At 34.7% G+C, this 18,362-nt stretch overlaps 1 protein-coding gene across 5 annotated transcripts in view; it reads right to left on the reverse strand.

Annotated features, from left to right (window-relative positions):
• The window catches only part of LOC128870871 (alpha-mannosidase 2), a 147,211-nt gene that overhangs the window by 85,974 nt on the left and 42,875 nt on the right, over positions 1-18,362 (reverse strand). For 4 of the 5 annotated variants that reach the window (XM_054113291.1, XM_054113287.1, XM_054113288.1 and 1 more), the window contains one exon: positions 17,831-17,888. The gene's annotated coding sequence lies outside the window, so the exon portion shown is untranslated. Of the gene's footprint in view, positions 1-3,838; positions 4,858-17,830; positions 17,889-18,362 lie in introns of those variants that run through there. The other variant, XM_054113292.1, reaches the window with a different exon arrangement.

Raw genomic sequence — 18,362 nt, forward strand, 5'->3', positions numbered from 1 at the left:
GAATGCTTCCAAGCTTTCATTGGAAGTCACCTAGGGATGTAATTTCCAACGCACTAACTCATTAAAAAGATGGCGCCATCAAAAAACATTTTTTATGACGCCACTCTTGTTTATTTTGGAATTCACCTTGAAGAGTTTATTCTCCTACAAAGACAAAAAATAAAAAAAATTACTAACTGAAATTTAATAAACATTATAGGTTGCTCGACTAATTGAAAATATCGTAGAGTTACATCTATGGCTTTGGACATCATGTTACATCTGCCCCCACCTTGATCTCTTCTGCAAATATTCAGCAGCCTGTTCCGCTTTAAGGCTCAGAGCGAGCTGACAATGGAAGACTGTCTCACATGGACATTCAGCCAACTTAGACTCCTCTACGGATATACCCAGTGATTGTGATTAATACCCTTCGATATATTACCTGCTTCGAAAGGAATTTTTCAATGAAAATCCCGTGTAGAAGATCTAACGCCCAACGCACCCGTTAAGATGTACACGGACGGATCTAAAATGCATACCGGTGTAGGATCAGGGTTTAATTGCGAAGAGCTTTTTATTAGTGAATTCTTTAAACTATCAGATCACTGTAGTGTTTTTCAAGCGAAAACAAACGCTCTTCATGAAGTCTTAAGATGGTTGGAGATAAACCGAATATCATCAAAATATGTATGCATTCTATCAGACAGCCAAGCTGCCCTACGGACTCTGGATGCATTTCACATAACATCAAGGAGTGTCTTACATTGGCGCCAATCTCTTAATGGGATGACTAAACAGTATTGTGTTATCTTATGCTGAGTTTCAGGACGCAGATATATACCAAGGTATTGTAGAGCTGCAAATTGCAAGAGAAGGTACCTGTATGCCAAACATAAGTAATTTCATGGAGGTACCTCTCGCAAAGCTTGTAAGCGTCTTATTAAGGCCGCACTAATCAGTTCTGCAAATCAAAGATGGATTAGTGCCAATAGCTGTGAAATTGCTAGGCAAACATGGCCAAGGCTAAATTTACGTCTGTCCAAGAATATTATAAAATTGAGTAGACTTCAAATTAGGACCTTAGTAGGGGCCCTCACAGGACATTATCTCATAGGAAATCACGCAAAGAGGCATTTACATGCGTGAGTTTTATCGCAGCTGTAGGAGTGAGGAGGAGTTGAAAACAATTCAACACCTTTTTTGCACATGCCCGGCTAGAGCCAGAAGTAGAAACCGATATTTAAGATCCTACTTTTTATGAATATGGATGATCTATACACTTTAGGTATCAACAACCTTTTACGTTTCGTCAAAAGCTTAGGATGGTTCAATCTGGAAAGGCAAATCTAGCCCAACCCCTGCGGCTCACAACGAACTCTTTTCGTAGTCTAAGTGGCATCATTGTTCCTATGTGCGATGCGGCTGCCAAACCTACCTACCTACCTACTTGGAATAGAGAATACCCAGGCAAATTATATCACCTTAATCAAAAAGTTCATGGAACACCCGCCAGGTGAAAGTCAAATTATTTGAGTTCTGTTTTTCTTATTTAGGCTGTCATTGCTTGATATTTGTAAAATTTACACCGTCTTGAGTAAATCTACCTCAGCACGTATTTTCGATATTTTACAGTTTTAAAAATGGATTTGAACTTGCAACAACGAATTTTTATTAAATTTTCCGTAAAAAATGATTCAATGCTGCGAAAATCTTATATACGTTGGGAAACTGTTTCAATAATTATACTCTAAAAAAACAACCGTTTGCGAGTAGCATGAACGCTTCGGAAGGGATCTTGAGTCTATCGAGGATGAAGAAAGTAGCAGGCCGATGACATCGAAAACTGATGAAAACATCAATAAAGTGAAAGTTGATAAATAACCGCAAATTAATCATCAGAGAGCTGGCAGAGAACTACAAGAAATGTGGTTAATGACTTGTGTTTACGCCGTGTTGCTGCAAAGTTGGCCTCAAAGCACCTAAATTGCAAAAAAAGGGCCGCGTTCATATCGCCAAAGATATACTTGCAATGTCCAAGGCTGAATGAGACCCAACATTCATCAAACGCATCATTACTGGAGACGACACGTAGATTTACGTGGTACCATAGGCAATCCAGATGTCAGGCGAGGAAGTGAAGAGCTTTGAATGAACTAATATCAAGAAAATCACCTCGTTTTCGGTCAAAAAAGGAAGTAATGCCCAACATTTTTATGAATTGCAACGGTATTGTATACCACGAGTTTCTTCCAGAAGGTCGTACAGTTAATAAAGACTATTATTTGGGTATAATGAGGCCTTTACATGAAGCAGTTCTTCAAAAAAAAAAAAACAGGATTTTTGGGAAAACAACTCGTGTATTTTACATCCTGATAACTCACCGTCGCACAGTGCCATCATTATCCGCGAATTTTCGACCAAGATCGAAATAAATAATTACCATCCAACAAACACCGATATGGCTCCCCGATCAACAGACATGGCTCCCTGCAATATTTTTCTGTTGAATGGAGTCAAAAAACGGAGTAAAAGGAAGTAATAACATAAAAAAATTCGATTCGGATCTGTAGGCTGTACCAAAAATAGAGGACCAGAAAGGTTTCGAGAGCTGGATCAAACGCTGACATCAGCGTGTTGCAGTTGGCGGAGAGTACTTTGAAGGCGATAGTATCATTTTTGAGGAATAAATTTGAGTTTTGAATTTTCTGAATATATTCCCGGAACTCATTGATCAAGGTTTTACAGGGGATATTCTAATTTTAAGAGAGATAGGGACACTTAGTACGCTGTCTAGTAGATGTTGCAGCAGTCAGTTATTTATAGGTTCACTGGCAATCCCTATCCAAAAAAGTGGCTCTTTTTCGGCCTCTTGTTTTTTTGAAAATAAAACGGCAGTGGAAACGCGAGAACTCTCAAGATCGATAAGATGAAAATTGTAATTATTTGGAACAAAGTCTGACCCATAAGTAACTCGTACCAAATTTATGTAACTTGGTCCCCCCGATATTTTTTTCAGCCGAACGACTTGGTTAATTTTTTTCTGGCAAAAATGCTGTATAAGTCGTATTTAATTTTCATATCGCTCTAGAACTCGTAATTGGCGAAATAGCAAAAAAACACAAATCGCTTTTGTTTTGGTTTTGTAAAAATCTTTTATAATTTGTAATCTCAGTTGCTAGTGTCTTTGTTAGTCTCGGAATACTTGCAGAAAAATCTTAACTTGCAAGGGGTACAGCAACTACTCAATATATCCCCTCCGCAATTTATGGTACTTTATAGTAGGGCGGCTTTTCGAAATTTAATCAATATGAAGGCGGTGAAGTTTTTAGTCGTGCACATTTGACGCGTTATGGATATTTTGACTATATTACCCATAATCTCGAAAGTGGTCTAAATGTATGTTTTTTTTCTCAAAATTAATTATAGTAAATAACTGTGTGTATTATACACTTCGAGAAATACTGTAGAACAATTTTTATCACAAAGCTCCAAGCCACAAAGCTGCATTCGTAATGAAAAGTTTGGTTTAAATCAAAGAAATCATAAGGGCAAAAAACGAAGGAACAAAGCAATTACATATGTATCTACACATACTTACATACAAGTATTACAATTTGCAGCAAGTTCATCGGCACTGGCAGAATGAAAAACCAATTAAAAGAAGAAAGGAATCAAGTACAAAGAACTGGTTTAAAGTAAGAAAAACAAGCAGAGCAAAATTCAATTGAATTGAATTTGGCTGGCGGTGGTACACATGTAAGACGGATGGTGATGCCGTTACATGAACATTTGTTTAAGGCATGTATGTATGTAAGTCTGTGTGTTGGCCTGAGAGTGCGTACAAATTCATACATACCTAGTTGTTTTTGCTGCTCACAGCAAGGCATCTAACTGAATTGCTATTGCAGGGAATAACTTCTCATTTCTTCTGCTTTTATTATGCAGGCAGTGTACGCAGAGAAATGGCAGTTCACAGAGAAGCGCACAATTCAATTACAGCAGCTGCTATGACATGCTATTTTTCTTTGTTTTTTCGCCTTATACTTCTCCTTTTTTATTTTATATTTCACGGCACTGCTGTTTATTTGCACTTTACAACTTTACAACCTTAATAATAACAGACCTTCTCACACAGTAATGAAAGAGAATTCATAGCAAAACAAATCATCAGAAACACCGTTCAACAGTTGCTCTTGCACCGCTTTAATTTGTGCTGTTCCTTTACATTTATTGCTACAGTTTTTTTCTTTTTGTTGTGCAAGTACACAAAAACGATTTAATTTTGTTATTAGCACACTCTTGCTGTTAAGACGAAGGAGATCTGTTGGCCGTTACCGGTTTATTAATTTTTCCTCTGAACTTTTTGTTTTTATTTTTCCACTGTTTGATTTTTGTTTTTTATATTCTCTAAATTTTACATTTAAAGCGCGAGTGCACACTTTGCTTGTTTGCCACCAACGCGTTCCGCACACAAAATGAAACTGAGAGTAGCGTACAGTGACGAGTTGGTTGCTTGCTTGCTAGCTTAGTGATTGGCTGGGCTAACTATGGGGATTTTGACGCTCGCGCGCTCGTGTGGCGCTCACTCGTGCCGACAATGGCAGCAACAGTAGTATGTAGCAGCAATTGCAGCAAGATAACAGTCAGCGCGTCACAAATGCAGCATTTATTGTTGCTTGCTGCTTGTTGCTGGCTGACTGGGCGGCTGTTCGAATGTTGCTCTTGATGTATTTGAAGTAATAAGTTGCTCGCTGCACCTATCATGAACAACGAAGGCGTCATAAGGCAAGGATGAATCCTAAAACCACACATACACACACACACGCACGCATTATAAATGCATTTCGATGACATTGCTGCCTGTCAGTGTGGCATATTTTTGTTGTTTTTGGTTCGTTGGCTGTTGTGCGCGGTTCGTTGCAGTAAGGATGTCAGTCGTACAACTACAGAACACTTTGGAAGGGCAGGGCTTCGTGTAATCGAGCGTGATTCCATGCAAGTTCATAAGTTTGTACATACAAATAAATATGTACATCTGCAGGGTCTTTCAAGCTTAAGATTGTTTTTTAAATAAAAGGTAAAAAATAAAAAATATTATATATTATATTTACTACTCGTTTATTGACATGCAATTATTGAATGTTAAATTATATTTTACAAATATCCACCACAGTGACCCTTGCGGTGAAATTTTTGATGGCATGTGCCCATAATTGGGGCTTTCTCTCGGCAATTTCGCGCCGAATTTTATTGTTCAGAGCTTCAGTTGCTGTTGATTTCTCTACATATACTTTATACTTGGGATGGAACAACAGAAAATAGTTCAGAGGTATTAAATCAGATGATTTTGCCGGCTACTTGGAATGCAGGATATCGCAAAATAATTTTTCCCGAAAATTTATTTTGGCTTAAACTGTTTGTGCCAATGGCTATAAAGCAAGACGCATTGACAAGCATATCTCAATTTGCTATGAACGCCTTAGGGTTGACAAATTTTAAACTCCTTCAAAGCTTTCCTTTGCAGTAGCGATATTTTTAATTTAAATGCCGTGTGTTCTTTTTCCATTTTTATTCAGGGATCTGCCCGATTATGACAAACCACAATTTTTCTGCAGCGCAAATTTTTATAGAATTGCAGATTTTCAACTCAACATTTGTGAAGCACACATCATCGAACTATGAAAGCTGTCGAAAAAATAGAATTAAAAAAAATTAGCATGCAACTCCTACTTGAAAGACCCTATAACATTGTGTATGCACACATGTGTACGTATTTATTTGATGCTTTTTGTGTTCGCGTGAAAGGGATTTTGCATTGTTGGCAAACAGAAATCCATATCTGAAATGTGATTTACAACAGACAAGTGTGTTGAATTCAATTAGTTGCAGGTAATTACCTGGTAAAACACGACATCGAACTTGCGATGGCGACTGATAGCAACATCAAGAACGCAGTAAATGAGCAGAACGGTACTGATTGCATGTTTACTATTTATTGGTGGGATTTATTTATTTTTTATATTTTCTTTTGTAGGGTTTTACTTATAAGAAAAAATAGATTTAAGTATATTAGCTTAGGAGGAGTGGAAGGCAGGTTGGTTGTGTAAAGAGGAGAAAGTGGGCAGTTAATATAGGAAGATGTGTGAATTATTTATATGTTATAGTCAAAAGTAATAACCGGGTAGCTCATTTAGGAAAGTGTTTAGTTATATAAGGGGCGAAACATGTCAAGTGTACTTCACCACTTTGATTTTGATAAAATGTGGTGAAGATGTATAGAATACAGTAACATAAATTGTGCAGGAAGTGCATTGTGCAAAACTTCTTTCTTTGAATTGTCAGTCAAACCATTGTCGGTCTGCAAGAAAATCAAATAAATGTTTTCTATAAGATTTTTCTCTGACTTTCCGATAAAAAATTAAAAAAAAAAAACATGGAAAACGTTCTTTGGTAAAGAAATTAAAAATAACATTCGAAAATTATTTTGGTAAAAAAATTGGAAAATTTGTTTGGTAAAACCATTTAAATTTAGTTTTTTGTTTATTTTTTTATAATTAAATTTTTTTTTATTTAATAAACAAAATTTTGTAATGTTTTTTTTTTGGAAAATTACAAAAATTTGTTTTGGTAAAACAATTTACATTTTTTTGTAATTAAAATTTTGTTTTTTTTAATTTACTTATATTTTTTTTAATTTTTTTTATATGTTTTAATTTTTTTAATTTTGAAGTGGTTGCCGAGATACTCGGATAGGAGGATTGAAGGTTGTGCAAGACTTTTTTCTTTTAATTGTAAGTCAAACAATTGTCGGTCTACGAGAAAACAAAATAAATGCTTTCTTTTTCCCCTAAAAAAAAATTGGAAAAAGTTTTTTGGTAAAAACATAAAAAAAATACAAAACTGGATAATTGGATAATTTTTTTGGTACACAAATTAAAAAAAACATTTTTTTTGGTAAAATGATGTAAAATTTTTTTTTGTTTTTCTTAATTAAAAAAAAAAATGGAAAATGTTTTTTGGTATAAAAATTTAAAGAACAAAATTGGATAATTTTTTCGGTAAACAAATTAAAAAAAATGAAACATTTTATTGGTAAAACAATATAAGTTGTAATGTAGTTTTTTGTTTTTTTACTTAAAACAAAAATTGTAAAATGTTTTTTGGTAAACAAATTAAAAGAACAAAATTGGATAATTGAATAATTTTTTTGGTAAACAAATTAAGACAAAACTGGAAATTTTATTGGTAAAACGATGTGAATTTTGTTTTTTTTTTGTTTTTTTTTTAATTAAAAAAAATAGTTAATTTTTTATTATTAAAAAAAAACTTAATATCCCTCATGTCCACAAGCCCAACCTAATAATACTGCGTTGAAGTTCTCTAACTTGTAAACAAAGTTGAGGGAGTCATTTACCTTTTTCAAGTGATTAGTCGGTAAAAGAGCCTTCGCAGCCGCCTGACAATCTGAAAGTATTTAAATGTGGGCTTCTCTCATTTTACTTCGGAGATATAACCCCACACATATCTCTATGGCAAGCATTTCTGTATTTCTTGGAATATTGTTGGGTAAAAACCTATTGGATCGATTTTTTGAATTTAGGCTCTTTGATTCCCTCCCTTGTTCTACCATCTTCTAGTTACGACCCAACAGTAAACCATATCCAGGTTCGAAGTGGATATAATTATTTCTGCAGGCCGTACGTTCATTAATCGCATACAACATATTCTGTTGTTTCTTCTGGCTCTTTACAGAGTTTACAAGAATCTACAAGAAATTTTTTGCCACACCAATTTTTTTCTTGTGGTAAATGAGTTCACAATGTCCTGTTAGTAGTTCACTGTAGAGTTTTATGTCTATATTCTGAATCAATAAGTGCTTTCGATTTCCGCATACCCATTTCGGCTCTTAGGCCTCGTTTTTCCCGCTCACGTAAAAATGCACTTTTGAAGGTTTTTTTACCCCACGGAAAGGTTCAGGACTAATGAGGGGAGTTTTTGACCCATTTTCGCGAGTGGCCTCAATTCCCTGGCACATAGCTCTAAGGCATGGACCACCGATTGAAAAATTTAAGTCGTTTTTCCCATTGCAACTGGCTTCTTAAAGTCTGGTTCGACAATTCCAGCTCCGGCACTGCCGTCTTCCATTTTAAACCCATCAGTAAACCACACCTATGCGCCTGGTTTAAAGATACTTCATTATTTCTCCACGCTGAGCGATCACTGATGACTACCTTGAAATTCTTGGAGAATTCTAGTTTTCTATCCATCTTGCCAGAGACCGTCAGGTACGGAGAGTTCAGAATTGAACCCAGATTTCCTACATGCCTTAAATGATTGCCTTCTTTAAGATGAAATAAAAGTTTTCCAATAACAGGTGTTATTTTGAATAGACCGCTACGCCTTGGAATTTTTAAAATACACTATAAAATTGGTAAAAATTTGGCAGAGACGGTTCGTAAAACTCGAATATTTTTACAAACATCATTACACCGTATTTTGCATAAAGATTTGGGTCTTAAGGCTTATAAAGTCCAGTTAACACAAGAACTCAAGCCGGCCGATCATCAACAACGTCGTGTCTTTGCTGATTGGGTCGTTGAAATGCATGAAAATGATCCGAAATTCCATCGAAAAATCATCTTGAGTGATGAGGGCCATTTCCACCTCAGTGGCTTCGTCAACAAGCAAAATTGTCGGATCTGGGGCTCAGAAAATCCTAGAGTTATTGTTGAAAAGCCTCTCTATCCTCAACGTGTGACTGTTTGGTCGGTTTATGGTACGGCGGAGTCATTGGACCTTACTTTTTCGAAAATGAAACTGGAACCACAGTTACAGAGAATGAATTGCGCTATTGAGAGATGATTAACGATTTTTTATGGAAAAATTGGATGGTATTGATCTGGACAACGTTTATTTTCAACAAGACGGCGCTACGTGCCACACAAGCAACGAAACTACTGATATTTTACGGGAATAACACCCCTTATTGGAAAACCCTTTAGTTCAGGAAGTCTTAGGACTGCTCTAGCTGCCGATCGTTTGGCTACAAGGTGCAGTGGAATGAGTCCAGTGACCATTTCTAAAGCCGTTGTGCGGCAGGTTTGCATTGCTCCCGTGTTCGTATTACAGCAAAGAGCCGTAGTTCATCATTGGCACAATTATTGTTTTATAAGACCGTGCCATCACCTAACGTAAATCTTTTTTTGGCACGTGTATATTACTCTCAAGGCGTTATTTGTGATGTACGATAAATGATTTTTCCAAGTCAAAGTTTTATCAAGGATTACTAGATACTTTATATCCCCGGATAGAGTTAAGTTTGCATTCACAAGTATTAGGGACCCTAATCCTAACTTCCTTCTTCTGGTGAAAGGTACCACACAAGCTTTGTTCAGATTTATCGAGAATCCTTTCTCTTGCCACCAGTCAACTAGCAATGTCGAGAGCTAGTTACATGCGATCGGCTATAGTAGAGTCAAACTTGCCTCTAACCATAATAGCTAGATCATCAGCAAATCCAAAGGAGAGGTGGTAAAACACAGCCTTTGGGTGCAGCCTTTGGTTGACCTGACACATATGTACATCGTTTCGGCCCAGTTTCAAAGTCCTACTCTTCAGCACGTTGTGACTCCTTCCTCAATAGAGCTGAAAGATATGATCGTACTTGCGGCTCAACCTATCAATTCGAGTCATATGCAGAATTCTTGTAGTGTACTATTGAAAAAAAAACATATACGTGTATAAGAACTCAAGTTATTGACCAAAAAGTAAACCGAACATCCGCTTCGTAATGCTGCAATGGTCATGGGACCACCATGAATTGCAGAGCCAACATAAGCAAACTTCATTCAAACTTCAAATTCTCATTTATGCTGAGTATAAGCATACAGCTAGCCACCATAAATTGAAGAGCCGACATATGCTCACTCACATAAATAACAAATGTAGTATAGATGTATGTATGTATGTATGTATATTGGTTGTGCGCGTACTAGGCAATAGGAAAATCGGCACATAAGGGAATTCCTATTCGATTTATAGAGGCAAGAGATGCATTTTTTCTTATTACAAGTTGTTTAGATCATAAAATTATATGGGGAGGTCCTCCATTTTCTAGAATAAAACTAATAGTTTTGTATGTTTTGTTGCAAAAGTTCACATGCAAGTAATCAAACACGATTTTGTTTGTTTTTTATTCACCTGGACTTTATTTCTCCTGCCAAACTTAGTAGTTACAGAGCTGGACTTAGACTAAAAAACTATATGCATAAAAGCTAAGGTATTAACCTCTGGGTACCCTATGCGTCATAAGCGTCGCTGCCGTTGATACTGCTTTCCGTAACTGCTCGTTGAAGTTGTTGTATTGTCTCACGCTACCCTGCCGACAAAGCGTCAGCACTTCCCATGCAGTAGGAATTTTCAATCGGATGCCCATTTGATTACTGTTACTGTTGTTGTTATTGCCGTCGTAAGTTAAAGCAAGTATTATTGTTGTTGCTGCTATTGTTGTCATGCGCAGAAAGTTAGTTGCAAGCTAAGTTTTTTTGTGGAAACGGAAACGTTCCATAACTTGCACTTAAATTACATTTTGATTATGATTTTACAAAAAAATCCAAGATCACGCAAATTGGTTCAGCTGTCGCTAGCGCTCTTGAACGTCAGGTCATTAATTTAGTATTTATGAGAGACGTGGAAATCGCTGCTATGTGATTTGAGTATTTATTAATCTACGAAATCAACAGATAGCTTTGCTATGTAAATTTGTCCAAAATGAAATGGAAAGCAAAACCTTAAAATCGTTGGCTTCGTGGGGAGTATAAAACATATTTTATTTTATAAGTCAAAAACTTAATAATAATAATAAAAAAAACTGATTACTTCAATTCAAAGAACACGCTGGAATTTCGTCGATTGCTATATGGGATGGTCAGACTAGACAGCCTCCATTCGCATAGCAGCCGGTTCTAAACACGAAGAAGAGCCAACCTTGGCAATCTAACCTTGTACATATAGGTAACCCTCATCTTCAGTCGTTCGTCACAGAAGAAACACCTAACAGCGGGACCGCATCGAGACCAACACCCGACTTTAGGAGTATACTTGTTCGGATTGCTACAAAAGGAACTCTGCTCTGATCATTTGGAATTAGTGCAACAGATTGAGCAATCTTAAGATCTTTTCTAACCTTAAGTCATACTGGGAGTGGACCATATGATCTCAGGTCCCATGCTGCTCCCGCCAACAGGTATTTGTAGCCACTACAGCTCCAGTATACTTTAATCATTTGGAATTATTGCAACGGATGGAGCCACCTTAAGATCTTTTTTACTCTTAAGTCAAACAGCGAGTATACCACATTGTTTTAGGTTCCATGCTACTCCAGCCAACGGGCATCTGTACCCACTACAGCGCCAGTGCAATGCCTCGATGCGATCCCAAGAGAGCAGTATAACTTCCCGTCTCTGTTCTGGCGATCATACCCCGTAGATCGCAACTCATACGCGATGGAACGCCAAGGCAAACAACCCCGCTTGTCAGTCACTTCTTGGAATACGACCATCCTGCAAAGCATTATAAAGTCACTCATATTGAACTGCAATAGACTTTACCGAAAGCTCGTGCGTATAGCCGATGCCATGAGCTGGCATAGCATTTTAGTAGCTGCAGTCTAGGCGGCGAAACTGCGTAGGGGCACAACATTGCCCAGTCCATATTGGCGCAATGATCGCACAAAAGTGAAGGCCTTAGCTTTATAACATACAATAGAGAGCAATATCATTTTGTCGATGAACAGAAAGACCGTAGGCACAGCATTCGCGCCAAATGGTCCAAGAGGACACATATTGTCAGAGCAGATATGCGATTCGATTGGTGTGCGATGAATAACTCTCAGCTTGGATAATGGGAAGTTGCAGTAGCTTGGCTGCAGTCTTGAAGTCCAACGGAGAATCTCTCTTGCCAACAAGTGCTACTTTGAGTTAAGTAGAAAACTGAGTAGTAAAGTTCTCTATCGAAGAGCAAACTTAACACTCTATGTCTTTCTAAACTCGGACAATATCGCGGACGCAGCTATCGCGCCAACCAAAAAGAAGAATAAGTAGCTTGGCAGACAACAGAACTGCTGGCGTTTATTAATCATTAGCATAACATAGGTTGCCATCAGACAAATTGATATCAGCAGAGAATTTCTTGTATTTTTAGCATTAGACAGGCAACGCCACAGGATGCTGTCCCCTATGACTGAGTGAATTTATCTGTGCAAATTGATATCAGAATTTTGAAAGAAACACGAAACAGAACTTCATTACTTTAAAGTGGGAAATTCACAAATATTAAGTGACTGTGAGCTCGAAATTTTCTGAGCCGATATTGCACCCAGTGTTTGATCCCTTTAGAAGCAAATGGTCGCGCTTTAAGGATTCTTACAAATCATTAGGGAATTTTTGTTTAAGGTACTTGACCACCTTATAAGTTTCAAAAAATTAAATTTTTTTTTTTACATTTTTTCAATCCTTATACTTTTAAAAATCATCACCTGAAACTGTTTTTTTAAATTCGAATTCTAACAAAGTGAAATCAGTGAAAATGTGCAGGCGCATCCTGCACTCATTACTTGCTGACTCAGCTGAAAGAAAATAGCAAGTTTTAACTTTAAACGCGTTTTTCCAGAAATTACTTTTTTTCGAATGGCGGACACTTTATCTCCGAAACTGCTTAGCCGATTTTAATGATTTTGGTCTTGTTTTATTTGTTAAGATGTTTTGTATGCCAATTTACCACATTTTGCAAAAAAAAAGTTAATAAAGTATTGCTTTTTAAGCATAACATTGTGAAAAACAGGGGTGTTTTCTTAACTTTTTTTCAAACATCCGCCATTTTTTTATTATTTTTTTTTTTGTCAGTTTGTGGTAAATTCTCACGCAAGGAACCTTCCTTTTGAAAATTTTGTTTCTCTCTTTTGTTTTAGAATTACCATTTCTAAGATTAACTGTCCGCCGCAAGACATGATTTTCTTCAGGCCTCGACTTTGGCGCCTCCTGGATATATGTTAAAAAAAGAAATTTTAATAAATCAATTTTTTTTTGTATTATATAAGCTCTAAATAAAAATTTAAGAAAAAATTTATTTTAATATATTATACAGAACATAAAAAAAAAATTATTGAATATGTTGTCCTTTTTAGCTTTCCAAGGTGGTCAAGTACCTTAAACTAACCTTAACTACACTGGAACAGAATTTATTCAAACTCCTTGTAATTTCTACCGGGTAAGACAATTTTACATATATCCAGGTTTTTATGGCAGAGAAAAGTTCAAGACACAATTACTTAACAAAAACAAAAAGCTATCCTTCTCCAATTTTTTCATGTGTGGTTATTGCAAATGATATTTACAAAGTGAAACTATAAAATTTTAATGATTTAATATAATAGACTCCATCAATAATTGAGGCGATTCCCACTTCAACTCGGCAGACAGTGAAACATTTTTTTGATAAGCTGCCACACATGCGGCAGTCAGCGTGAAGGTAATTTAAATTGTACCATTTTTAAAAATCATTAAAAACTCATTTATCTTTTTATTGAAATGAAAAAAAGAAAATTGATTACATGATTTACAAAGAAGGTTGCTTGAGTTTCTTTATGTAGCAAAATTCATCAGTCACACCCTTCACGAACAGGTATTTTGCTTAGACTTTTTTTTTAGAAAATAGTAAGAAATAACAACGATAAATACCTAATTAATAGAAATATAAGAAAACTATAAAATAAATTAAGAAATATAATATAAATTTCTGTGCACAATAATAGCAACACTGCATATGGATAAGTTTTGAATATTTTTTTTTCTAAAATTTCCAACTTCATAGCCAGAATTTTTATTAATTTTTTTTATTATTTTAAAACAAAAACCTTATAATTCAAATTAAACTCAATTAAAAAACAAAACATTCACAAAGACTTCACACTTCAGACATCAAAAAACCACAAAACTTAAAATTTCAAACTTTGTATTGTAATATATAAAAGTTTAAAATTTTCCAAAACGGTTCATCAAAATGGCAGCATTTTTAGAAAAACATTTTTATTAAATTTTTTTATTTTTATATAAAACAAACCCCCTTATAAATAAAAGTTCAAAATTTTGCAACAAATGTTTTTGCAACAATATTTCAAAAAATGTTTCAACAAATGTTTATCAATTTTCAAACTTTTTAGTCCGAAATTTTAGAATTTTTTTTACTTTCTTATTAGAGAAGAACATAAACCTTATAACTCAAACTTTCCAACTTCTCACAAAACTTTAATAATTTTGTTACAAACAACAACAAATTTTCATAAAAATTTCAAACCTTTTAATCAGAGTTTTGAAACAAAAACTTAATTTAATTTCTTCACTTTTTATAAAATTTTAGTTTACACTACAACAAAATCTTTATAAATTGAAATTTTAAACTTTATACAAAATTTAAAAAGTTTCAACAAATTTTCATTAAACAGAATTTTTAGAAAACAATTTTAATGAATTTTTTTTATTTTTTTATAAAACTACTATACTATAACAAAATTCTTATAAATGAAAATTTCAAATTTTGCAAAAAACTAAAAGGAAAATCAACAAATTTTCATCATTTCAAACTTTTTAGTCAGGGTTTTTAGAAAAAGTTTTTTTTAATATTTTCTTATAAAATTGGTTTTATACTACAACAGAAACTTTACAACTCAAAGTTTCAAACTTGCGCAAAAATTTAAAAACTTTAAAAAATTTAAGAAATTATACAAATTTTCATAAAAACTTCAAACTTGTTAATCAATTTTTAGAAGCAATTTTTTATGTAATATCTTTATTATCTTGTAAAAAATATTAATTTTCCAATATGAATATAGCTCTTACTGCAAGAAAAACCACATAACCCAAATTTTAAAACTTAGTGCAAAATTGTGAAAAATTTAACAAATTTTCATTAAAATTTGTTTATATTATTTCTTATGATTTGGTTTTGCCTTCGTATAAGAATTAGCTCACATGACAAGAAAAACCTTATAACTTAACTTAACTTGTTTTAAACTTTGTCCATCATTTTAAGAAGCTCAAAAAATGTTTATCTAAATGTCAAACTCTTTAATCAAAAATATAATACAAAAAAAAAAATAATTTTATTTTATTTTATATAATATTTTTATATACATGTTTAGTTTTTATAGAAATATATTTTATACTCCAAAAAAATTTATAACTCAAAGTTCGAAGCTTTGTACTAAAATTAGAAAAATTAGCAAATATTCATCCAACTTTTTAACTTTCTAAACAGAGTTTTAGAAAATTTGTTTATTTAATTTCTTTATTAAAAAAAAAACATATAACTTAAAGTTTCAAATTACCAATGCTCAGCCTATTTGTATCAAAATATCAATATTTCTAATCAGAATTAAAAAAAAAAGAAAAAAAAAAATGCGGCAAAATAAAGTGTCTTTTGCCATTTTTTTTTCGAGCGATCCTATGAATTCTTTCCATATAACAAAATTTCGGGCATTCGTTTTCTGTTTGTTGCATACTTGAAAAATTGCAAAAAAATCTGACTGAGTTGGAAAGGTTGATGAAAATTTGTTGAATTTTGCACAATTTTATATATTACCAAGTTTTAAACTTTGGTCTTTATGTGGTTTTTGTTGCAGCATGAAATATATTCATAAAATAAAATTTAAAAAAAAACTTTAAGGCCGGCGGGCCAATTAGATGTCCTAAATTCAGTAGTTTTCGCGAAGCGTTGTAGGATGAGAAAAAAAACAATTAGCCAAATGAAGTTTTGGGGATAGTTTAATATATATTTGAACTAAAAAAAAAAAAATTTGTACAATCTCCAACAATATATTGTAAGCCGAGTTATCAATAGATTCCCAGAGCGCCTTGCCACTGAAGTATCCAACTTCTGTACAAGATACAACTTGCAATTTTCATCTGAAAACAAAAAACAAAAAGATTATTAATTTTAATGTAATTATCTTCGATGTGAACTAAGAAAATTGGGAGAAACACGTAAAATTCGAATTTTTGGGGAAGGTAGAAAAAAAAGTGGTTTTTCAAGGGAAAAAAAAAACTCTTCAACTGGGTAAAAAAGTCGCTTAAAACAAGTTTTTGGATGTTTTTTTTAGTTCACATAGAAGAGAAAACAATACTGAAGATAACGCATTTTGAATGAGATGGATAGCTCGTTTAGTTTTTTTGCAATCGTGTACATAAATTAGGTAAAATCGTGAAAATGAAAAGCCGAGAAAACGCGCTTCAAACTACAACAATAAGCGCACGGTTGCTCGACGCCGCACTACGCTCGGCTCTGTAGCTCTGCAAATACTTGGAATTTAACTCTGAAAATTTGTGTCTCATGTTCTTGAATATCTAAGCTATTGATTTCAGGAAAAAAAAATCGATTTTTTTGACCTTTTAATTGGCCCGCCGGCCTTAATTAATAAATAGTCGAAATTTTGGAATATGCCACGCTGTTATTAACGCAACACAGCTTTCATTATATAAATATAATATATATAATGTATATATAATTGGTTCGTACACCCTTTTTGGATGTTTGGCCGAGCTCCTCCTCGTATTTGTGGCGTCCGTCTTGACGTTGCTCCACAAATGGAGGGAACTACAGTTTCAAGCCGAGTCCGAACGGCAGATATTTCTATGAGGAGCTTTTTTATGACAGAAATACACTCGGAGGATTGCCATTGCCTGCCGAGGGGCGGTAACTTTTTCTTAAGTTTTGATCTTTCACCGAGATTCGAACCTAAGTTCTCTCTGAATTTCGAATGGTAGTCACGCACCAACCGATTCGGCTACGACGGCCGCCGCCTTTCATGGCATACAAGTAAAAACGTGTATTATAAAAATCCTTATCGGCAAAATTGTATTTGTTTTTTTAATTTAAGTGCACATTGGCGATAATTGCACCATTTTTTTGGTTAAGCGGGTAATTAAAGCACATTATGAAGTACATAAAATTTTACCGTTATTATTTAAGAATTTGTAGAGCAATTATTTTGATAATCTTTTTTCATATTATCTGCGATTTTAATTGACAATAACAACCACGAGTTTTATTTTCACTGCCCATTTCAAAGGATGATACCCTGAGTTTATTTTTTTCGCTTTTTTCCAGCAATTAAATATGCCACGATCATTCTTGCACGCTGTACTCATTGTCGCAGTCGAATCGCTTAACCCGCTTATGAATATGTGCATACTGCAGTACATATGTACACATAGACGCGTAAATATGTATGTACACTTAGTAGTTGGGCAACCAATGAAAATCCCTGTAGGGTGATGCGTTGTGTTGTAGAGATTACAATCTACCAATCTGCACAATAAACTTAAGAACTTCAAAACTGAAAATGTAAGCGCATCCACAGAGCAGAGCAGCGTATCATACAACAACACAAATAATAATAATAACAACAACCACAACATAAACATCGACGCTGATGGCGATTGCGTCGCTGCAAACGACAATGATGCTGAGTGACTTTTACAAGCTTGTAAGCCGTAAAGCCGCAATGGAACTCTGTCACTGCCTTAGTTTGCTACCCAGCCTGCTCGACTGCCATATAAAGTCAAACTCAAATTTTAAGACACAACCGCACAATCGCAATCAAAACCCCCAACCACAGCCAGTATTTTATACCACAAACAGTTGCACGGTTAGATGGAGCACGAAGGTACATATCGTATTGTTTGTTTTGTCTTTCGTTAGTAGAGTCTTGTGTCAGACGAGCAATATGTCCGCACACATACATATATACAGTCATACATTTATGCTCTATGCCACAAAGTTAGCTGTTACTTACCTCTAGTTGACTGATATTTTCCACTGCGTTAGATGGTATGAAATGGCATTTCAATAAACTGCAAGAAAAGAAAATAAAGAGAAGCATTACCAATAAAATCGTAAAGAAAAAGAAATCTAGCATAAGAAGAAATTTGGTGTAAAAGCTGTAAAATAAACAGCATAGAGTAGAACTTCAAAGAAAAAACGACATAGGAAAGGCCATCGTTGCTGATTATAACTGAAAAAAGAAAACGAAAAAAAGCTAAAATCAAAATAAACAAAAGGAATCAAAACAAGTAAAGATGTGTCAAAGTTCGGTTTTCTTTCTTGCGAATGAGGAGGTTTAAAATGCCTAATGCATCATCAAAGCTGCCGTCGCGACAATGGTATGTGCGGAGACTAAAAAACTCTACCTCGTTTGGTGTTGTCGCCCCATCTGGAACCGCGTTCGCATTACTTCAGAGTCGCGTTTAATCTTCCTTATTACAAGATCTATACCTGTGTGCCAGCGTCCAGTTCTTGCTTCTGCATACGGAGAATTTTTTCCGCAA

The sequence above is a fragment of the Anastrepha ludens genome, chromosome 2 (assembly GCF_028408465.1).
Source record: "Anastrepha ludens isolate Willacy chromosome 2, idAnaLude1.1, whole genome shotgun sequence".
Taxonomy (NCBI): domain Eukaryota; kingdom Metazoa; phylum Arthropoda; class Insecta; order Diptera; family Tephritidae; genus Anastrepha; species Anastrepha ludens.